This window comes from Rhipicephalus sanguineus, chromosome 1 (genome assembly GCF_013339695.2).
Source record: "Rhipicephalus sanguineus isolate Rsan-2018 chromosome 1, BIME_Rsan_1.4, whole genome shotgun sequence".
Lineage (NCBI taxonomy): Eukaryota > Metazoa > Arthropoda > Arachnida > Ixodida > Ixodidae > Rhipicephalus > Rhipicephalus sanguineus.
In genome coordinates, this window is record NC_051176.1 from 231,815,007 (window position 1) to 231,839,747 (window position 24,741).

The 24,741-nt window shown below is 40.5% G+C and overlaps 1 long non-coding RNA gene across 1 annotated transcript; it reads left to right on the top strand.

Annotated features, from left to right (window-relative positions):
- Window positions 1-19,825: 19,825 nt before the first annotated feature.
- LOC119387774 (uncharacterized) lies at window positions 19,826-21,134 on the top strand. The gene is made up of 3 exons (XR_007415007.1): window positions 19,826-20,369; window positions 20,469-20,521; window positions 20,667-21,134. It is a non-coding gene; the product is annotated as an uncharacterized LOC119387774 (long non-coding RNA).
- Window positions 21,135-24,741: the final 3,607 nt, after the last annotated feature.

Below are 24,741 nucleotides of genomic sequence, written 5' to 3' on the forward strand. Positions count from 1 at the left end.
ATTGCCTCTGTCTTCCTTTGCGGCAAGAGTGAAACTTAATTCTTTTGAGATTGCGGCTAAACAGGGGCGTAGCCAGGCGGGGGGGGGGGGGGGGGGGTCAAATCCCCCCCCGAGAATTTTCAATTTTGCTTGCGTATTTATACAGTCACACATACAAACGCACGCACATACATACATAAAGTATGGTTGAACCCCACCCCCCCCCCCCCGAAAAAAATTTCTGGCTACACCCCTGCGGGTTAACATGCTTCGTTATATTGAATTTAAAATAAGAAATACATGCATAGTGTTCTATATACATGACGTTACAAAAATGTGCTTCGTTATAAGATTTAACCACGTTTGAATTAAATTGAATGTTATTGCGTATTTGTCAATTGCACTCGCCAATTATAACACAAACAGCTTCATTCTGTGCTGAAAAGCAAGAAACAAGAACTTGTGCTTGCGAAGCTTTTAGTTCTTTGAACCGCTTTTTTTTTTCTTTATGTGAACTGCCCATTAAGCCATCACTAGGTAAAGTCCAAACATTTGTTAAGCTTGACATCTACACTCAATCAGTGCTAGCTAACAGGTGCTGGTCTTTGCTACCTAGCTGGTCTAAGCAAGATTACTGTTCGCACAGTATGTTAATTTTTACTTTTCGCAACATTTGCTCTTCTGCCCACGTCCTTCCCAAGAGCAACTGTCTTGGCCCTAACCTCTTAGTATATAGTAATAATAATAAAATTCTGTGGTTCTATGTACCAAAACCCCAGAGTTTTATTGTTATTATTACCCCAGACGTGCTGTAGTAAGGGACTCTGAAATAATTTTGACCACCCGGAGCTTTGTAACGTGCGCCTAAATCTAAGTACAAGGGTATTCTTGTATTTGGCCCCATCAAAATGCAGCCAAGGTGGACAGGTATTGAACCCAGTGTCTTCGAGTTCCCTTTTCTATAGTTTCATCATTGATGAGACATAATCATTACTCAACCCTAATGCTGCATGCCAAGTTTATGCCGACTTTAACCTCATCCATGTGTCAGCCTCCAAGCAAACCTTGACAACATTTGCTGCTGGTCTTTACTTGAATGCTCCCCTTGAATATTGCCAAATGTGTTGCTATGCAAGTCGGTTCTGGTAGCTGTTACCTGTCTGCTTCCATCCTCAATAAAACAGAGGTCAAGAGGAGCCCATGGGCTCCTCTTGACCTCTGTTTCTGGACACCACACTTGGTTGCAATTGTTTTCACTGCCACATACATGTTAAAGTGTGTCACCTCTCCAAAGCATCGTGTTTGCATAGTGAACACACTGCTTGCACAGTGAACACGTGTATAAGAAACAGTATGTTTTAGACTACACAAAATCTTTTTGAATTATCTTCCGCACAAGTTCAGTCTTTGGATTGTGAACTGCTCAAATAAGCAGGCATAAATTGCACAATAAATCGAAGCACGTACTTGACTGATTTTCAAAAATATTGTCTTACTTTATTTAATAACTGTAGCCAGTCTGAGGGAGAAAGAAAGAGATACAGGAGGGAAAAGCAGGGAGGTTAACGGGAATTTAGACATCTGGTTTGCTACCCTGCAGTGTAGGTAGAAGGATGTAGGCAATGAGCCTGCAATATATAACATGCATCCAACTTTGTTCAGGAAGCTCTTGTAGTCCTGTGCAAGCTCTCCCATTTGTAACTACCCAGGTGAAAATGAGTAACTGGGAATCCAATTGGTTTCAACTGGTATCAACTGGGATCAAATGGTTCCAGTTGGGAAACAACTGGTCCCAGTTGATTCCAGTTGCAACTGGTCCCAGTTAGCAGCTGGTCCCAGTTACAACTCAACTGGTCCCAGTTGATTCCAGTTGCAACTGGTCCCAGTTAGCAGCTGGTTCCAGTTACAGCTCAACTGGCCACCAACGGGAACCATGACCAGTTGAACTGGAAGAAGCTGATCCCAGTTGGAAACCATAACCAGTTAAATTGGAAGCAAGTGGTCCCAGTTGCGCCCTAACTGGAAGTGCGACCAGTTGTCCTGGTTGTACGGTTCTTCAAAATGAAAGAAGAAAGATAATTGAACTCGAACGCATACGCAGCATTGCTGCACTTGAGCGAATGGGTTTTATCTAAGAGCTTTTTGTGTCCTATTCGCAGAAGGGTACCATCACTGGCCTAGTAATATTCCTAGGACAATGAGAGAATAAGAAAATAGCATCTCATGGTTTGCGAATGAATTATCTTTTCTTGTTTAGACGTCATCCTCTTCGTGTTGTTTAAACCCCATTACATTAATATATACAGTCTTACCTCACCTGATATATATATGTATTTTTTAAAATCATATTATCGTGGATTATTCCGTTGCGCAAATGCGCAACACAGTGCACACAAGCGTACGCTTGCTTTAGCATCAGTACATTCAACTAACATTAAAAAGCTGTTGTCAATCTTTTTACGTCCATCACGGTGACAATACGCGCAACCGAGGCGGGCCCAATTGACGTTGGGGTGCTAATATTGCCGTCGTCTCGCTGGGAGCATGCCATGCTTAATAGTCTTGTGTGCAGCACAGCGGTTACTTCCAAATACTTCCAAACGAGAACGAAAAATGGAGTAGTGCCAGTGCCGAGAGCTACCACAGCTGAGACTGCCGACATCCTTCCTGCCGACACAAGTTGCACAAACGCAGCCTCTCTACATCGACTGCCGTCACATTAGTTCCGTATCTCATAGGCTCAAACATTGAACGAAGCAGTAAAATAACCAAGCATAAAGATTACATATAAAATAAACTGAAATGAATTATTTCGTGCCAATTCGGCAATAGTTAATGGAAGAAAGAAACTGGATAACAAAGACATAAAATTTAGAAAAACAGCGATGCTAGTTTCGTACACCACATGGGACGAGGGCTAGCTACCGAGCGCTCGGTGGTCCGTGGTCGCGCTGCTTAGTTGTGCTGTTTTTCAAAAGGAACGTGCAGTCATGGCGTGCGTAAATTAGACTTTGTCGAATTAGTGTTCGGCAGCTTCATCTCTGGAAGACCTTGACTTCAGGCGAACGCCGGACAAGTGTTTACGCCTGTGACAAGACGGATATATGGACCCATTGTGTGCGGAATGCTGCGATGCAGCCGTTTGAAGGTAATTATACCATTTATGCTTCGAGTGCTAGTTGTTCAGTATCCTAGAGAAGATGTAGATATAATGCAGGCAGAGTGCTTTGAGTGTTGAGACGATGGAACGTTGCATTGTAAACAAATGCTTTCTATACTGATCTAGCTAAGTTTGTTTATGGGTTTGTGCGGAGTGCTCGCAAACTTGCTGCCATTTGTTTGGGAGCATCACAGAAAACGAGTGCCGTGCAATACTTGTGCTTTGAACGGCGTGCTAAATAACTATGAAGTGTACTCGTAACTCTGTCCGCGACTTTCAAAGAAAGCGCTAAGGGCCCGTATTTGCACTCTAAATGAATATTCCTGAACCTGTTGCATGTGTAGGCATATGAATTCGAGTGAAAATAATGGTGTTTTTTTATTATTTTTTGCTGCTGATATATAAACTCGACTTCTAAAAATTCGGAATAGATGCAGCGCATGATCTCTGTAGACACTGTTTGTCGTGTGAATTGTTAGAAGGTAGGTCTGCTGTGTATATCTATAAATTGATATGACTGTTCTGAGACATGCATGAAACATGTTACCTCTTACTTTGCAGCAACGCTGTTTCATTGGTCACGGGTGAATGGCACAGATTCATCAGCTGCGCGCAGCCCAAAACTTCACGAGTATATTGGTTGAGAAAATACAGCACTGCATGAAAGCCGAGCGGAGGATATCTTGCACTGAATGTGCAACCACAGTGCTGGTCCAAACCAGCCACAGCAGGGAATGCCTAGAGCTGTGTAATTTTTTGTGTAATAGCAATAAATCATGATCATCTACACTTAACATGGAGTGTCAAGTGTTCCATTGGAGTGTTTGATGTGCTCAGAATGAACATTATTTGCACGTTGAAGATTGTTTGAGCTAGCTGGAGTACAAGCATGCCCATTTGGGCACCAACGGGGAATGGGACCTGTTCACAACTGGGAAAGCATTTCCAACTGGGAATGCATTCCCAAATGATACCAGTCGCCAACTGGGAATGTATTCCCAACTGGTCCCAGTCGCCAACTGGGAATGCATTCCCAACTGGTCCCAGTTACCAATTGGAAATGTGTTCCTTAAACCAGTTGAAGTGGAACCAGTTGAAACCAGTTGGATTCCCAGTTACACATTTTCACCTGGGTATATCTAAGAAATAACAATATGACAGTAACGCTGACATGGCGACATCACTAGAACAAATTAATTAATAGGTGCTAGGTCGTGATCAAAACGGAATGTCGACCACAGTGCGATGATAGCTAATGCAGACGATGCAGGAGTTACAGGCTGCATGCACGCACAGCTGAAACCGCCACGGCGGCAGTAAAATGAGCACAGACACACTTTCTGTAGCCACCTCATCAGCAGAGCTGAACTAACCGCCGGAATTAAAAGATTATTAACGAAAAAAAAACCATCGGCGAAGTTGGTTTGGCTTGCGTTGAGCTTATTCATGTCAAAAGCCCACCCTCTTTTTCTGGCGACGACCATTCATTCGCAACAATGCCGCAGGCGCTGCAGGTAAGCACCATACGCGCTGCTGATCTATGTCTCGTTATCAAATGAACCGACAGTTCTAGCATTGTGGGCACAGGGCCTTCTTGAGCAATGCATTCAATGCTGCAACTTGCACAACGAAACAATCCTCCGCCCGTTTCATGGCAGCGCATCTCTCACCCTCATCTGTAAGCTTCCTTTCCCACTCAGTCATGGAAACGGGTGCTCGCACTGTCTCCGCACCAGGCGATACGATACCCGACATTGAGTGCGTCTGAACTGTACCGCCAGTATTTGTTGGCATTTCATCCGTGCGTGACGTGCTTGGTCGCGGGTCCGACACATCAAGGCAAGGAATAGTCGAACTTGTCTTAGCGATGTCCGCGATGCGCTGACCATCAGCGAAGGATGCGGCAGAAGCGGCAGAAGCTGGTGATCGAGCTTTCTTTTTGGCCATCGGAGATTTCCGCTTGCGGCTGCCAAACTGATGTGCGGTTTTATACTTCTTCTTGAAGGATCGTCGATTTCTCATCACAAGGCGAGTGTAAATACGGAACTATGCCGATGATGCCCCGGGCCACGTGAGCGACTGGGAGCACGGGGAGCACGTGATAGCAGATGACACGCGGTCACGTGGCAAGCGCGGGCGTGACTAATGGGACAAAATGCGCTCAACTGCATCGTTGCGCGTTCTTTGTGGCTTGAAAAAAGAAAAGCAGTTTTTCTGTGATTTCCAGGAATTACAAAATCAATATGCGCAGAGAAAGAGTTCCTGAAGCTGAAAATGTGAGTTTTAAAACGTTTGTGTGCCGCATTGGCGGGAAAGTTTGTTTTCGCAGTGAAGCTCGCCTTTGCTTTATCACTTAAAACAGCTGTAGAACTCAATTGAGAAACTATTATGCTTATACATATAATGTAGGATCTTTGAAAATGTTATGACCACTGTGAGTAGCTTTCACTCTGCTCATTTATGACTGAGTGGCAGATAAGAGCACTGCAATATTATAAACATAACTCTGACTTTTTAAACCACTGTATATTCTTCGTGCACTCCTATAATAAGGAGCGAAATACACACTTAAATCTCAGTAAAGTACCTCATATATGCATATACCGCATATATGACTACATATCTTATGGTCAATTAATGCAACTGTGATGGTATTATGTGGTGCTTTCACTTCTTGCAGATGGGTGAAGGATATAAACATAACTCTCTGGATATCGAAATTAATCTACTATATTATATGTTCTGATCAGACAGCTAGGCAATTCCTTGAAGACCCAGATCATGAAGACAGGAAAAAATAGCTTTCATCGTGTTGCTGATAACAGGTAAAAACAATAATGTCCAAGTGGGGAGTTATTTAAAACAAAAACAGAAAATCTACCTATATATAAAACGTCATGAACTTCAGTGAAAGCCTGATCGTGTATTTGCAGAATGCATTCAATGCTCAAATCAGGAAATCAAGTATTTAAAAATTTATTAAAATTCATATATATATATGCCTTAATTGTCCCAATCAAAAGCAAAACTTCCCTGGAAGCACAGTGCTAGTTCTCATCACCGAAAATTAGGCTAAAAATATGCCCCGTAGCCTAAACCATTGTGGTTCACATGATGCAAACAATAAGAATATTGGGCCATTAAGATCCATTAATGTCACTGCGCATGTTCTCAGCAGTTTATACACCCCACCTCCCCCAACCCACATCTCCCCAAGAGGATCGCAATGGACTCCCCCTCACCCCATTTAAAATTTTTTCCAGAAGACCACAGAGAGAGACAGTGCTTTCCTTGTACAACACCCCACACTTTGGAAACTCCTGGATAAATGCCTACCTCTTCTGACTGTCTAACAAAGCAGTGTTCTGAACAAAATGCAGACAGCAAAGATGACAGCTATTCAGATGGGCTGTGACAACAGAGAAGGGAAAAGAGATCTAGGGAATTAAATGCTGGGAGGTTAACTGCTGCAAGTACCAGCTGGCTACCCTGCACTGTGAAAAGAGATAAAAGGTAATATAGGAAGAGAAGGTATAAAAAAGAGCAAAAAAAAAATAACCCGTGCCATTTTCATAGTCTGTCAAAGAACCCACAAGTTAAATATTGCAGCAATATGTTTCAGTTTATTATAAATTCATCATACAATGATTACTTACAGATAGTATGCGGATACTGTAAGTGCTGTACCAGGCAGACCAGGCTCTCATTACTTTCTCTTCCATCAAGTAGGAAGCGCAGTTTATCTTCTTTCCAGTTTATTAGGCAATGTTGAGAGCATATCTTTTGACGCAGAGTAATGGGGACAGTTGCAGAGAAGGTGCCTGTTTCGTCTTCTCACAGCTTGTTGCATGCAGGACTTACAACAGTTTAGTGTGGTGACAAAAGTTATGCAAATAGCTTTGGGCTGATTTTTTATCTTACCATTATTTTCTAAGGGCTCAGAAAATATAATGCAAGATAACTCGTACATTTCTTTTGCAACTCGGAACAGTTTCTTAAACGAACCAGGCTGGCTCACTGCTGCAAAATATGAGTCTGTAAATGCTGTGCCTGAGTTGAAAAAACCAAATTCAGGTGCATGTAATGAATTCTAAGATTTTGACAGAGTTCACCTCTTTACACTTGTAGAAAGAGTTTAGCAGTGTGGAATACAGGGTAGTGCAAACAAGATTTTGTGATATCTCCAGCACCAGGCCTAGTATGTCATCCATATCCGTTTTAGCTAGAAAATGAAAGTGATTGCGTATGGTGTCATTTGTTTATTGCTTATATCAATATTCTCTTTTCTTTTTAAAGACACTAAATGGTTTGTACATGTTAGCAAAACTGCTTTCTTTTATTTTCAGAGACAAAATTCTTCACACTCTGGTTAATTTTGTGAACATAGTGCTTCAGAATATTCCAAAGTGGGTACAAAGGAACCTGCGAAGAAAATGTAAGCCATTGTCTCTCATGTCGAACATAAAGGTTTAAATGCTGAGTATGTCTGAATAGCGAATAAGCTGAAATTTTAGCTGAGGTGGAGACGCTAGTGGAATATATTTTAAGCAAACTTACTTTGGAATGAAATTATCAAGCTCCTTTACAATAATCGTAACAGAATCAATGTTCTCTCTTTTTTTAAAGACACTAAATAGTTTGCATATGTTAGCGAAACTGCTTTCTTTTATTTTAAGGCATGAAATTTTTCACGCTGTGGTTAATTTTGTGAACGTAGTGCTTCAGAATATTCCAAAGTGGTACAAAGGAACCTGTGAAAAAAATGTAAGCCATTGTCTTTCATGCCGGACATAGAGGTTTAAATGCTGAGTATGTCTAAATAGCAAATAAGTTAACATTTTAGCTGAGGCAGAAATGTTAGTGGAATATATTTTAAGCAAACTTGCAAACTTACTTGGGAATGAAACAGTCAAGCTCCGCATATGCTTAACAGAATCATAGGGCTATATTACAATATATATATATATATATATATATATATATATATATATATATATATACAATTCATGTATGTGTGTGTTTAGATGATCTTTTAGACTTTAACACAACATTTCATGCACAAGTCTACTCATTCAACTACCAGAGATGGACAATACTTATACAGGTAATCAAGATGCACTGTAACTGCACAATTTTAAAATACTATTTAGTCAACTAATTACTTCAATGCACATATTGCGATGTCAATATATGAGTTGAAGCCAGTGATTTCACAAGGTTCATCTGCTTGAAACAAGTTTCAAAACTAGCACCACTTTGAGATAAGCGCTGTCAAACTTGTGGTAAATATGCTCTTTTGTCCTGTTTATGTTTTTGACACAATGAGAATGAAGCTCATAAGTAAAATGGAACACGGAAGCATTTTGTTGGAAACTTTGGGAATGCATAAGTCGAAACTGGTGTCCTCTTAAGAATTATTTCTAAGGGGATTACGCTATCGAAGTGATCAAATTCGTTTCCTTATTTGTAACACAGCTGAGACCACTTATATCCACCATCATGGTCATTGAGGATGTATTCATTACAGCTAAGTGTTCGTAATAGGTGAACAATGAAGATTATGGCAACGATATGGCAGGAACGTTAATTGCCTTCCAAATACATCGGTAAGCTTGCTTTGCTTCTTCAATGTTGAAGCAATTATTGCCATTTCGAGAATGTTCAAAATGTTCGAGAATGTTCAATGTGTTTCGAGAATGTTCTCCAAAAGCTTTGCTGCAGACCAGCTCTATCAGTGAGGTAATGTACTTGACCTTTGTTTTTGAGCTCTAAATTAGAGGTGGCAGTGGCATCAGTTCTGCAATCTTTTTGTTTAATTTTTTTCATCTAACTCTGTGTTGACAAATCCTTTCACTTCACGAATGACGCTCTCATCTGTGCATGGCTCTATGGCATCGGCTTTGTCATCCACATCAACAAAGTCATCCCAAACGATGTCAACAGCACTCAACTGAGCTTCAACAGTGCACTTCCATAAATCCACAGGTGGGTCATCACTGCTTGCGAGCTCCACTCCTGCCCCACATTTGAACCCTGCTTTGTGAATATAGTTTCTGATACAGTGTGCAGTAACCTCATTCCAGGCACCCCTTATCATTCCACTGCCATGCATAGAATCAGTTATAGCAGGATGTTAGCAGCTGAGTGATCAATTGCAAACAGCATGCACACAATCACAAGTTGACATTAAGAAACTGGACACTCAAGCATAATGCCTACATCTAATGGCTGCATTTCTGATGTAGCATGCCGTGGCAAAATTATCTAGAAGGTCATGCACCACTTAGAAACATAGTATATATTTAACAGCAGGGATGCAAGAACAGTGATGCTTTCCTAACGTGTCAGCTCTAGATGAGCTCAAAGCCACAATGTGTTGGCTCTGTCTGAAACAGCTTGTCATAGACTACATAATTATTGCTGTCATGCTATCTTCCATCGAAATACATATTAAAAGGAAGCTAGTGTGATGGTATCAAGATAGACCAATAAAGATATAACAATGCCACATATAATGAAAGCTAGCTTGTCTAGCTAAATTTTCATTATATCTGGTACCACTATAAGTGGGATCAACTGGATGTACCATAGGACAATAAGTACTATAAAAGTTAGTTATTGAGGGTTTCTAATGTCAAATATCCATTTTAATTTCTTGTGCAAATATTTGGCCTCCAAAAGTAATCTAATTCACAAGAAGCAAAATGCTGTGGGTGATTTTTAAAAATTCTTCCCTTAAAAAACCTCCACACACACACACAATATATTTAAGGAAAGAAACTTACTTTCACAGATACAAAAAAAGTATACAGTGAACTGCCCAGAATGTGATCAACAGCTTAGAATAATTAACGTTTGCAACTGTGTTCCTGCTAGGAGTATGGCAGACTATTAGAAATCTTTATTTTACAGTGAACTCAATCAGCAAGGCTATTGGATAGATGGAACTATGTTTGAAAATTTCTTTGGCTTCTTTTGCTTTCCATGATAAACATATGAAGTGACTGAAATGGCTTCCTCCTTGTATACCTGCTGTATACCTTTTAAATGCTGAATACCTAAACAATCGTGAGCAGTTCGTGGACGTAGATGGGCACCACTCGGCCTGTTTGCCAGTCACTTCTGGGGACCGCAGGGAAGTGTGTTGGGCCCTTTGTTGTTCCTCTTGTACGTCAATGACATTGTTGATGTTGTTAAGCCAAATGTTCAAATAAGACTTTTCATGGACGATTGTGTGTTGTTTAAAGATATCACCCGCGCTAGTGACCAAGATGATCTAAATGAAAGCCTCAGTCACATTTTCCATTGGTGCAATCTATGGGAGATGACCTTGAATGTAGAAAAAAGTGTTTTTCTACCAATTTCCCGAAAGAAAACACCTCTAAATTACAGTTATATGCTGGGCGTCTCTGCGCTTCAAGAAGTCAGTAACTATTAATATTTAGGTGTCACTATTTGCACCAACCTGTCCTGCAACCTTCATGTGCAAAACATATCTTCCTCTGCCTTCCGAAAACTGTGTTTCCTTAAATACAAACTTAAACATGCCTCAGCCTCTTAAACTTCTCGCCTATAACTACCTAATTCGACCGAAGCTCGAGTACGCCGGCATTGCATGGGACCCCTACACACAATGTAACATAAAAAAGCTCGAACGAATTCAAAGACACTCTGTCCGGTTTGTTTATAACAAGTTTCAACATTCGACTCATCAACTGAACTAATGCAGTCTAATGATATTCCGACACTTGAATCACATCGAAAAAAATTGCAGCTCGACTTTCTTTCACAGTTACTTACTAACAAACTTGCACTCGACCCGGCAGTTTATCCAAGTCCACTAATGATGAGGCCTACTCGCCAACATATCACCCAAATGCTTTAACCCCCTATTTTGCCCAAATGAACCTATTCAAATACTCTTTTTTTCTGCGCACCATTAATGATTGGAACAACTTACCTCTATAAACGCTGTATTATTTTGCTATTTTACATTTTACACTTGCATTGTTCAAAGTAGTATCCTTAAAAATGTATTTTCCTATTGTTGTGTTTGCTGTTTTTTTTGTGTGTGTGCTCAAAATTATATCGTTCAACTTACAAGATTGTTTTACATCTGTTGACCTAATGTGTTCTACCCACCCTGCATGGACTTCGTGTCCGCAGTATGTATTTAAAAAAAAAAATAATAATAAGTTAAACAACACTACTATATGGCCTGATATATCCCAGCTTCAAGATGCACTTTTAATAGCGGTAGCACATTACATAGATTACAAGAATTTCCTTGTGTTGTGTTATCATCACAAAATGTCATGCTGAGCAGAAAAAAATAACTTAGTTTGTCATAGGGTTGGGTTTGAACTTGTACAGCTTTTGGTTGCGAGTTCGTTGCTCCAACCACTGCACCATGGTAGGCTTTTATTTATGTTTATTGCCTGACCTTGGCATGTAACAGTGCCTACAGATTCGGAACAAAGATAGCATACTCTAAAAAAATTGATTGATGTTGTTGGCTGAATACTTCTAGATGAAATATTGTTTTTTACATATAGGCTGTCCTAGGTAACATTAGCCAAACTGTTGTTTGCTTAATATTTAATTTATTTTTCTAATTAACTGAGTACACAAGAATTGTGATGCTGGTAGAAGAGGAGAGATGTCTGAACATTGTAGAGGTCTCATAATCGTGTGTTCAAACAAGATGGAAGTTAAGATGGAGGTTTGATGTGAAAAGAAGTTGGGAACAAGAAATGTCTCTGGAGCCAACGTTTCGGCAAGTGGACTTGTCTTCATCAGGGAAGCAACTACTTTCATTAGCAGTGTTTCTATCTATTCCAAGCTCGTTCTCCCCCAACCTCAACAAGGGACAACAAGGAGAGAACTGATTAAAGTCAGTGTACTCAAAAAATGATTTTAAAAGAAGCAAAAAAAAAAGGTGGAGACAGTAAACGAAAAAAGTGAGGAACAAGGAGTAGTTTGGGGTGCTGTTATAGTAGAGGGGAACAAGTAAAGGTACTGTTGTTTGGTTCTTTCCAGAAATGGAGATAAAAGGCAGATCTGGCAAGTGTTTCTGAGTAAGTAGGCACTGCTAATCGATAATTAATGCCTGGCATTTTAAGAAAGCAGGAGCTATGTGTGTAATGACCTGGAGTTTTTATTTAAAATGAAAAAAAGAGGGGGTGGGGAATGGGCAGGGGGCAGGTAGGTAGTTTGAGAAGCAAATTATAGTGCCTATTTATTGTACCTGTCATTTTTTCTTTGAGGTTGGCTAGCATTAGCCGGAGCACCCCGTATAATTGTTCAAATTTTGGAAGCCAAGCACTCCAGTACACACCTTAACTTTCTGCATCCTGATAAACTGAAGCATAGATTTGAAAAATATTTCTAAAGAGGTGTGCCATCAATTACAGTACAACCACACTGTGCGCAGCTGTCCGTTCACTGTATGAGGCCTAGGAGTATAAAAAACTTGTAGGGCAAATCATCCATATTAACAACCAAACCATATAAATTACGTGGGCATATAATTACACTCTTTTGTGTTTACAGTTCTCTGTGAAATATCCCCGAAAATATGCCTCACAATCTGAAATGAAAATGAGTAGAGATGTGCGAATAGTAAATTCGAGGTTCGAAGCGAGTAGTGATTTGGTTGAATAATTTCGAATCGAATGGCTCGAATAGTATGTATCACATGTTGTTAAGAAAAATGAGTATATTTGTCATGACCCAACTAACCTGCACAATATTTTTTTAAAATTGGAAAAAGGCATGTGCAAATGTCATTCTTTTTGGCTCTAAGTGAAATGGAAGCAACTTTGAATAGTAGCAGGATTTGAATTTCAGTAGGATGCAAGTGATAAGGGGTAAAATATGTTACGTTTTGAAACTTACTATACATGCTTAGAACATATAAGCACGCATAACAAGCTTTTAAACTTAAAAAATGATTAATCGATGTTAGGGTATGTTCATTTAACCTTAAAGTGGAGCTTTGTGGCAGTGCGAATTTTTCCTGCGTAAATGTTTTCACCACATAGCATTTCTGTGCTGCAGTGAAACCACCTTTACAGGGGGTGGGGGGTTGGGGGGGGGGGTTACATGCGGTTTAATATACGCCTATGCGTTCATTTCGAATACTTCGAAATTTCTAATAATTTGAATTCGTGTTGAAGTGAATTCAAATACTGTAATATTCGTTCGAATATTCAAAGTGTTCGAATAATTCGCACATGCCTAAAAATGAGTGTTTTGTTGTCTCGTGTTTGTTGCCTGGGGTATAGTATGCTCATGCTTCTGCACCATGGCAAATTTAGTGAAGTTAGAGATTACCAGGTGAATAGTTATGCGCTTAAACAAATACATGGTGCAGTAATTAGATAGAGCACTTTGCATGTGATCTGTGAAAAATTTCTTCCTGCTACTGCAAGCATTGGAACATTATTGACTATAATGGAAAGGAAAACGTTATGAGATGCACCATTTTGTGCCTGTTTGATTGAGGACTAGTCTAGCATTGCAAGTGCTGGAGTGCTATATGTGTGACAGTTTGAAGATAATTTCCTTGCATATATAGCCAGGCTTCTTGTGTGATTAATAATGAAACTGAAACATTTATTGAGAAAATGTAAATGAATGAGCACTTTCTGTACACTGTAATATAGTATCAACATATTGTAAATGACCTAACTAAAGTCATATAAATGTGCATTAATATTGCCGCGTGCATGCTACAAGAAAGACAACGCAAATACGCATATGCTCTGTACAGAAGGTACAAAGGACAAAGAAGTCTCTGGCGCGTGGTACCATCCTGCTGCTGTTCTCTTGATTTGTGCATTAGGAGCTCTCTCTTGACGTTGCGATAATATGCATCATGAAGTGCTCGAATAAATATGATCTATTAGTGGAAGCAGCAAAACTGTGAGGTCTCCCATGCTCTCCTCATAACATCCTTGTTTGCAAAAGCAAATAGTTGTGCTTTTTATAGCACAGAATGCTTTATTTTTTAGTCCTTGATTACTTGTGCACCTGTGCTCTTCCAGCTAATTTCCGTGCATATGTAACCAGCCTTTTCGTGCAATTGATAACGACACTGAAACATTTATTAGAAAAAATGTCAATGAATGAGGACTGGTATATTAACCAGTCTTATGAGACTGGTTATTACACCAGTCTTATGAGAATGGTTATTATACCAGTAAACACAGGAGAAGCTAATGTTACAGGACACCGAAAAGGCTATGTAATATAATTCTCGTCTCTTAAGCACACAGCACAATCCCCCTTTTTTGTTAAGTATGCAGACAGAAAACTTACAATGGAATGTCGGATACCTTTTACACAGCCTTGACAATGTAAAAGAACTGCTCCGAAGCATTATCACAAGGTGTGTTCAAGAGACACACCTGCTGTGTGTTTAAGAGACACACCTGCTGTGTGTTCAAGAGACATACCTGAAACCTACACACACATTTTCTATGACACTTTGCTATTTTCCTAAAAGACTGTAGCGACACTGTCGCCTCATGCTGTGGTGTGGCCATAATAGTTGACAGGGGCATTGCTGTGCTGGCAGTTGCAAATCCGAATGACTCTTGAGGAAGTTGCTGTTAGAACAGTGCTATTTGATAAACTTATCACCTTAAGCTCAATGTACAGGGGTGTTCATAAGTTCTCAGGCCGCGCTGCCACGGGATAATGGCCTGGGAACTTTTGGATCACCCCTGTACATCCCTTCTGGCTCTGAACTCTATTAAACTGAATTTCAGAGATACAGTGGGAAGCTTCCTGAGCCATATATAGCGCATCGGAGATGTGAACGCACATAATGCCCACTGGGGAGACTGTAGCTGCAATGCTGCTTAATAGAAAATTTGCTGTTTTCCTCAGGCATACTAATTACGAAAAAGCAATGTATTACAGTGCTGCACATCAAAGCTGTTCTTCCACTGACCTAAGCGTCATATCCAGTACTCTTTTGCTATACATTTAGTCGAACGTTATGAAAAAACTTACGTGGAAGCGATTGCCACTCCATACGTAACAAAACAGGATACCTACAAAATCGATTTGAGAAGGGTGTCGACTTGGGCTTGTTGGTTTCATTCTCGTAAACTGTTGCACGTGAAAGACGTAGACGGGGAACACAAAAAGACACACGGAGCAAAGGTTATGCGTTACCGTTACCGTGCGCTCCGTGTGTGTCTTTTTGTGTTCCCCGTCTACGTCTTTCACGCGCAACAGTTTACGAGAATGACAAAATCGACATGCCTCTCGATGGAAAATCCATTTAGCCAACTGAGAATTGCTGCTACAGCTCACATATCTAAGCAGTGATGTCATCGCTGATTTTAATATAGATGATGCTGTGGCATATTTAACTGGTATTATAACTGACACAGCTGAAAAATGCATTTACACAAACCAAAGGACAGTGTGACAAATTTTGCCTCCCATGGTGGAATGATTATTGCAAAAACGCACCCAAAAACCAAAACAAGGAGACTGCTTTGTGACTCTCCAACAGTGTTAAAGACTCTCCAACTTGTTGTAGACGTTACCAAAAAAAAGTACCAACTATATGTTACTTGTTACACTAACAAAAAGGAACTTATTACCGCCTTATGTTACCTATAAAAAAAAGGTTATGCATTACCGTTACCAAAAAAAAGTAACGCGTGTTACTTCTTCGTGCTAAAAGGCTGGGTGTGCAAGCACGAATACAAGAGAGAAGTCAAGACATCATAAACACTGACTTTTAGCATAAATACTTACCAAATAGCTCAGCTCTCTGTTATTCTGAATGTTACTTCTGGCGTTACTCCATTTTCAGAAATTTTAAACATTGAACCTTCGCTGCAGGAACACAGATTAACAATTTAACAAAGCTCATATTTATATTTCACATAAAACTTCTAGCCCAAAGAATTACTTTAGCTGAAACATCAATATAATTGCATAAGTGTGCCAAACTTTAGCAATACTGTATTATAGTGGCCTAAAGTTAACTGTAGAGTTGCATGTGATGGCATATATAACTTTGCGGCACATGGTAAAGCCATTTCTCACAGTGACATTAAACAGAAAATGAGATTTCATCATCAACACCCTCTGAAAAGAAAACATCGCTGATCTCTCAACAAACATAGAGTAATTCTGACGGTGTACTTCTACTAACAAAACATGCGCAGATTTTGTAGCAATAATGAAATGCATAAATTGCATACTTCTGGAAAAAATATTTGCAACATAAATAATTTTTGCCCCTTTAACATGCATAATTGCCGCAAAAATTGTGAGCGCTTATGTGAAGGTATTCAAGGTCAACCTCGCTTGTTCAGGGATTGAACAAGCAGAAACGCGTATACCCACCATTGCAGATAGGTAAAAGCAAATTTTATTTTGAAAACAAAATTTATAGACAGCGCCAAAGTATCGCAGGGACGACTTTCTGACAACTACAACTTTTAGAACTTAAGGAACAGCTCTGTTCCAAAGCTGTCCTCGGGCAGCTTGGCTCGCTTCTTAGTGAATACGTCCGCACCTGCGGCAAATAGGCAGTCAATGGATGCATTAGATGGTACTCCTATTGTCAACAACAGGCAGGCCGAGCGAAGTCCGCCACTGCCACAAAAGCATAGCTCTGAGAATGTGGCGCCTATGAGATGAAGTTTTGTGTAAAACTGCCGGCATCATTGGAATAAAAAGTAAAACTAGCAATGTGACACCTCACGTTACCGAAAAATGTTAATGTAAGTAAATTACCCATTACAATTCCAAAATGGTAACGAGTATGTTCCTAAATTAGCGAACAAAAGTAACGCATTACCGCCAACACTGCTCTCCAAGAGCTGAAAATCATATCAACTTCAAACAGGTCAGAAGTCATGGGCCAGAAGAATCCACCGATGTGCTAAGTAGGGTTGCCACCTGTCCTGTTTTAAACCGGCCAGGCCGGTTTTGGGCCGTTTTTTTTGTCATAATATTGCGATTATTTTTTTTGTGTGTTTTATAAGCGTCAGTTCAACAACTATGATGGTAAATATTTATCGTCAATCACCAAAACTCTTACGCTATTAGTCAACCACTTTCTGGGATCCCTTCAAGTCTAGTGATCATTGGAATAGAGCATATTATTGCGCGTGCAAGGTACATGAATATCCGACATTTTTGTGGCATATGCACATTTTAACGTTCCTTTGTGTCTATAATGCCACTTGCCTGTTGGATTCAGACGCAAAGAAGAGCTTTTTTATGGACGAAGCATTCTGGTTCCTTGTCAGTGCAGTACATTCAGAGTAATAAGCGAATCGTCATTTCAATGACGGGTACTTTTATGTCAGCTAGGCTACTAGCTGAGTGTGCTGCTTTTGTTTGTGCATTGGATTTATTTGGCTCAATGAAATCAATGTAACATTAAATGGCACTGCATGCCGAAGAATTGACATAGCGTCTATTGGTCAACGTTATTTTTTTCTCCTGTTAATCCCCCCCCCCCCCCCCCCCCCGTCGAAGGGCCGGTTTTTTTTTTCTGTAAAAGGTGGCAATAACCCTAGTGCTAAGAGGGAACTCTGGGAAGGGTACCTTGGCAGCTTATAAATTCTTGCACAGATGAGACAGAGGTGTGGAATAGAGCAAATAAATAAGTTCTGCATTATCAAAATGATTGGGCAAAATATAGAAAAAGTGTGTATTTCTTCAGATACATTCAAGTGACGGTGTAGTTTGTGTAAATTAGCACCTCTGGTAGACAGCATAACTTGGTTCTACATTCAGGGCCGTACCCAGGAATTTTTTTCGGGGGGTGTTTGTGTGTAGAACGGCTAACTTTGACAACTGGTGGTCACTGTGAAGGCATGCAAGTATTTTAGTGTCACCCGAAAAGTTAAAGCACGAAAAAATTTCGGGGGGTGTCAGAACCCCCTCAACCCCCCCTTAATTACGGCCCTGTCTACATTAATGTTGTATATTGCAGAAATCAAAGAGAAGGCAGCAAAATCATGTGCGGACCAAGAGGCAACAGCTCACAGCAGTGCTTGAGCGGCACACCAAGCATGCACTGCTAAACAGTGCTACGTCTGCTGGTAAAACTATTAAGACTCCAAAGGTAAGGGCAATGTGCAGAATAGTTTTAGATGCTTCATGTTGAATCGGGCCTCATTTGGCTCAGTGCTGGCTGATGTCATAATTATTCAAATAAATGAACTCTTAATGAACTCTTAAAGTAGGTTGTCATAAATATAACAGAACTTGCCATCTTCTGCGTGTACTAAAATAAGCCTCAAAACTAGCCTGGACTCATGTGCGGTGCTGTTAATCAGTACTGTAGTAATTGGATAAAGAAATTTGTATTGAAAGCCACCTAGCATATGTGTGAAGTAGAGCAACTGTTGTCTTTAAGGCCAGAAAAGCATGTCCTTATTTAGCGAATAGCTGTGCAAGCCTAATATCTTTTACTTTTATCTGCAGCTTGTTCATGCAGAGAAAGAGGATTAGGCCTATGGAGGACAAAGAGCATTCAGGCTCTTGTGATGATGACAGCCTCATCCAACTATCAGAACTTAAAAATTCTGAAAAGGAGGCTAAGTTTTGGAAAGGTAGAATCAAACTGGAGTGCCAACATTCAGCCTTCTTGAAAAGGCATGTTGAATTTCTTGAAAAGAACATCCAGCAATAGCTGACTGTGTGTGAGTTGAATTTCCAAGTATCATACGCGAAGCATTTCTTAGCGAACCAAAGACACTTTGACCGTTTCTATCTATCTATCTAGTCGCCTATGTCTTGGCGCTCTCGTGGTTGTCTCCTTAACTTTGCATATATGAGAATTGGCATAAGAGGACATGAGTGTACAATGAACACGACTTGCAGGTATTGACATGAATAGCACGGCTTCCCTATCGCATATGTCATGAAACCCTTTCCACCAGAGACAGTGGCACATACCTGCATATTACTGCCCATGGTATGCTGGTATTTGCCACAGGTGATTCACAGTCTTCACTTCATAATTGGCATTGGTGCCCACCACTTATGACCACTTATGATATACACATCATCACACCGTAGCTTGCACTTCGTTCTGATAAAACTGACGTCCCTCCTCTAACGTGAGTGCCTGCTATGTCGGACCAGGAGCTGCACTTTACATGCATGTGTAATCAGTGGGCCTTGCAAGCTCACAATATGGGCACAACTACTCAATTTATACTTAAAGATGTTGATCCAATTCGTAACACGTGGCTCAGAAGCGAAAAATCTGGCGTAGCCTTCTACTCTGTGACTGCTTCACACGACATTGATTCCCATAATGCGTGGGATATGCCGGATTTTTTTGTGAGGTGTTACTAATATATATTAGCTGGGCTGACATGTTACTTTTTTACTTTTCTCCAGTTCAGCAGGCAGCGGAAAGTTTCATTAGCCAGCCGTGTCGGTGTGGAAATGGTAAGCGCACAGATGTAACAGCAAACATATTTTTAAGTCTATAGCTGTGAGCTGTGTGGTGATGACTGCTATGCTGTCTGTGTGAAAATTAATAGGCTGATGTTATTCATATCAAAAGGAAAAAATGAAACATGTGAAAAGTGAAGGAGTTCTCAGGTCACTTCCTTCTGACCATGTCCATGTTGAGCAAGTTTCATGTACATTGTGCTTAAGTTTTGTGTCTCTTCTGGAATTTTGCTTGCCCTTGAACATTTTCATGTTTCTTACCTTTTCTTTGGCATCTTGAACATGATTCTAACATCCTTCACACGCAGAATAAAATCTAAGGTCAGAAAGCGAGCTTTCATTCATACAGACTAAGACGTCGGAAGACCAGTTCATGTCCCTGGTCAATAATGTAAATTATAGCATGATTCTCACAAAGAGAGATGGTGTGGAAATTCGCAAATGAATTTATCAGACTATTTTGTGGAGCTGGTGAAATTCTGCAAGGAAGCATGGCAGCCGAGTTGCCAAAAGCTGAGCAAACACTTGCTAGGTGCCACGACAAACTCCATGGTAACTAAACAAATACTTACATTGTGTGCCTGCTAATTTTCTGTGTTTTCCTATCATTGCTCTCTCTAAAGCTATAAATTAGTGTTTTGCAAGTAAGAAACACTGTGCAGGGGACACTGTGCAAGTGCAGCAGGTGTGGCACCTGTTGCACCTACACTACAAGCTATGTCAGTTGCATCAGAAAATGAGTGGACTGAGAAAGCGGTCGAAGAGGCTGTTTGCTGTAAGAACATCAGGATGCGAATTTTTTTTACAGTGATAGCATAAATGTATGCATTTTAATGTACTACTATTTTGTGAATGACACTTTTTATCATTACAGCTGACCAACCAGCTCAGCAGATGGCAGAATTTTCGCCGTGTGATGGTGGGCTGGTAAGTGCTACTCCAAAACTGTTTTCCAATGAATTTCTTTTCATCCTTTGAGTGGAACAAAAATTGAGCTTAACTTGATATGCACAGGCTCTTTTATCACTTAAAATTAGAGGTTTTCTTTGTCCGTGCATTTCTCTTCTTTCAGTTCCATCCTTCCAACAATATATGCATCACACAAGGTCAAGCAGCAAAGCTTTTAAAAAAAAAAAACTATTTTGGTAAGGGATGCTGCCCAAGTTGTGTGGCGATGTGATACGCTTGCACAGAGGAGTGTAAATGGAAGGCTGGCTCCCATGAAAGCGAACAGTAGGCAGGAGCCATCCAAACAGCTTACACCAGAAAAAGTGGACGTTGTTTAAGGTTAGTCTGTTTATTTTTGTCACAATACTGCATTTTAATTTGAAAGTGTTTAATGCTTTTCAATTTTCTTTTGTTGCATATTCCTGCAGGAAGCCTGGCTCACTGGGGCCAGGTCAACAATATTGATACTACACTGGCCCACCATAACGTGATGCAGACTCTAAGTGAGAAAATCCAACTCTGCAAAAAAAAAAAACCTGCGTATGAAGTAATGTACAGGCGAGTATACATGAATAAACGGAGTCAAACAAAGCTACATTTTGTTTATCACGTACATAATGCATTTTGCACCACAGTGTTTCCTTATTTGCACATGAGCTGCTGGTGAAAACCACGTGCTGCAGTTTTTTTTCTAGCTTCCAGTAAGTTGAAAGTAGCTGGCATCAGCTGTTGTTCATAATAAATCTGCGGTACTGCAGCATTAGAGCTGGGATCACTTTCTTTAGTGGCGAAAAATCTCACATTTTCCAGCTGCAGCTGCCAGTACTGTGGACCACCCCGGACTATGTATCTAGGTGGATTATTTTGGCTCGAACCTCTTCCAGCTGAATTCTAGCTGGAAGTTACTGCAGCTGGGAAACACTTCAGCTGTATTATAAAACCAGAAATATCATCCAGCTGGATTTTTTTCCCAGCTGCAGCCTTCCTGCTTTAAAGACTGTAGGATTGGGCGTGTTGGTACAACATGATTATGAGTGCAAATCAGCGCAACCGACAGCGCTCTGTGTCCTCTCTTCTGTCCCCTCCTTACGGTTGCACTGATTTGCACTCATAATCTTCCTGCTTTCCAGCTGGATTATGGAACCGGAAATTACATCCAGCTGGATTTTTTTCCAGCTGCCTTCCCAGCCAGAAAAAGGTCCAGCTGAATGAAATTTCTGGTTCCATAATCCAGCTGGAAGTAAAAGCTTTTTCACGTGGGCAGTCACACCTTCTGCCCTTGTGTATAGGAGGCAACAGCCTGGAGGATCGGGCAAATGCCTTGGCTGAGCATATTGAATATATTTCCTCGGGTTCAAGGAATGCACGCAGCCTCTTCAAAACAAAGATGCACAACATGATACTTGCAACAGTCCTTTTAGCTTAGCTGAACTGAAGCTTTCTCTCACCTCTTCCAACAACTAGACACAATAATCGTGATCAGTGATGGTGATCAGCGAGGCTATGTTCTGGCCTATGTGAGTGAGCCACACACTCGTGCCCCGCTCTCACCATGCAAAACCAATGAGAGAGAGGAAGTTTAAACAGGAAGGTTAACCAGAAATCTCTGGTTGGCTGCCCTGTACTTTGCAAGGGGAAAGAGGGTGCAAGAGAGTATGTGCAAGACACAAGGGACTGAAAAAATTATATGACATGATCCATGCAGCCCTGGAAAACACTGTCTACTAGCTCAGCAAAATTTCATCGCAACACTAAACTTATTGACAAGTAATGCTCTGGCATTTACACATCATAAGAATTGATTATATGCTACATAGTTTTTATTGCGAAAATGAATTCTATATGCACTGCCATACCACACAGTATGTTTTGTTTTACTTGGTATACATAGATGATGTGCAGATCGGTTTTAAATAGTGTAACCTAGATATCTGCGAACGACACGTCCAGCTTGGCTTAAATAAGGTACTAGCTAAGTGGGCTGATGAAAGCAGGTTTAGATTATAAACCCACAGAAAAACGCGTTCCCTTCACAATCACTAGAGGAATTCTGCCAAACCCTATTAGTGGGATACCTGGGAGAGCACTATCTGTATCCAGAATGGCAAGTTAGGAGAGTTGGTGCGTATTAATTTTTTAAAGAAAACAGCGTGCATAAAAAACGAAGACAAAAAAAGAAGGAAGATACACAGCACTGCTACTCATAACTTAAGGCTTATTGGAATAAACACGGACTTAACAAACTGCACATGTCAAATGAGAACAACTTCAGAAAAAATAAATTTGTTTTTTTTAAGTCCACGTGACAACTTTTTTTTTGTACTGCAGTAAGCAGCAGTGTGTCTTTCATCTTTTTTTTGTCTTTTTTCTTTTTGTGCACTATTTTCTTCAAGAAATAGATCTGTATTCAGAGAACACAAATTTCTTGCTGTCATTCTAGGCTCGCGACTTATTTTTATTCCCCACATTAAACAGCCTGATGGCAATGAAGCTATTAAAACTTCTTGCACATACAACATAAGGTAGCGACAGAAAGTGCCTCATGCACCTACACAAAAAATAGAACACATCTAATCTATGGTGTTATAATTTATCAGTCTGCTACACCCGGTGTCCTCAGGATGCTGGATCCTCTTCACCATCTGGCCAACCGCCTCCCGGCCACTGCCTTCAGAACAGGTTCTCAGTACAGAGCCTCTATGCAGAATCGCATGAACGGTCACTCCATTCGCAGAGGTTGCATACCAGTTCCACATACTTCCTGAAAGTCAATTCCAAACCTGAGAATCTGTGCCACCCTGCCATAAACGAACATCTCTCACATTTTTCCGCAACTAGTCATCAGTAAGAGAGCTCTTCTCGCAGCATGTAAGAAGACTAAATGAAGAAATGGGTGTCCCATTTATGGAACATTGCTTGATGTTTCCAGTGATTTATCAGCGAAGCTGCTGCTGCCATGGCAGTGGCAGCCAGCTTAATGTGGTCATAGTCTCAACAAAAACAATGTTTTGTTGAGACTATGAAGCACTCCTCAGAGTCACACATACAGATGCATTTTATAGAGCTTTTGGTAAAGTACTCATGCAATGAGTAGTATTCTGCATCAAGATCACTTGTTGGGTTGTACGTCTTATTCAGCGCTCAGACCATCCTTCTCTGAATACACACTGCACACTGAAGTAAGTATCTTTATGACTAAGGCTTATGCAGTACTACCACCTGTGAAACATACCAAGAAAACAAAGGTTGAAAGAGCGGTTATATGCACTGATTATTTTAGTGTCATGAAAAGTCTAACCCCTTGAGGTCCATTGTAGGGCCGCGCCTGACTATGCAACACGGCCGCAGCGGTCCGTGGTCGGGCGCTGCTTGACAAGTTCTTTCATGGTTGAGTCACGCACGCGTTTTCTCTCTGCATTATACACCATCTCTAAAAGAGTAAGTAAACTTCTTTTATTTGAGCTTTGCTTTCCCTGGTTTTGGACCTGAATGGACTGAAGGTGGGTAATGGTTTCAGACTGCAAAGGGTTAATTTATGTTTGCAAAACCCAAAAATATTGTCCTAAATGGCCTTTATTCATAGCTGTGCATAGTGCACAGGTCTGTCCAGAATACGACAGTATGTTGGGCACCAGGGCATAGAGGCATCAATGGCAATACACTTGCAGATGAAATAGTGCTATATTATCAGCAACAAAACCAAGGAGGAACACATCTGTAACTGCCCCTGTTGTGGACTTAATAGTTTCCTAATGAAAAAGCTCAGGGATTACTTGTATTCCCTATGAAGGAAAGAAGATCACTTTTAAGGGCTTGTTTTTATTTGTTAAACACAATATTAATGAGAACTAACAGACAATAAAGCCAAGGAAAGTATAGGGGATGTTATTTGTAGTAATTAGGATAGAAATGTGAAGAAAGTAAAGTGGACGAAAAGATAAGTTGCTGCCGGCAGGGGCTGAACCTGCGACCTTCGAATAATGCGTCCAATGCTCTACCACTGAGCTACGGCGGCGGTCATCTTCCCGTCCACTTTATGGGATATATATGTGCATTTTAAACCTGGGATTGTCTGTTAGTTCTCATTGTATTCCCTACGCAACACATGGGACATGTAATAACCTACACATAATTAAGCGTCAATTGAAAATTTGGCCACCCATAATAAAGAAAGACATACCAAAGTTATTTTCTGTTGC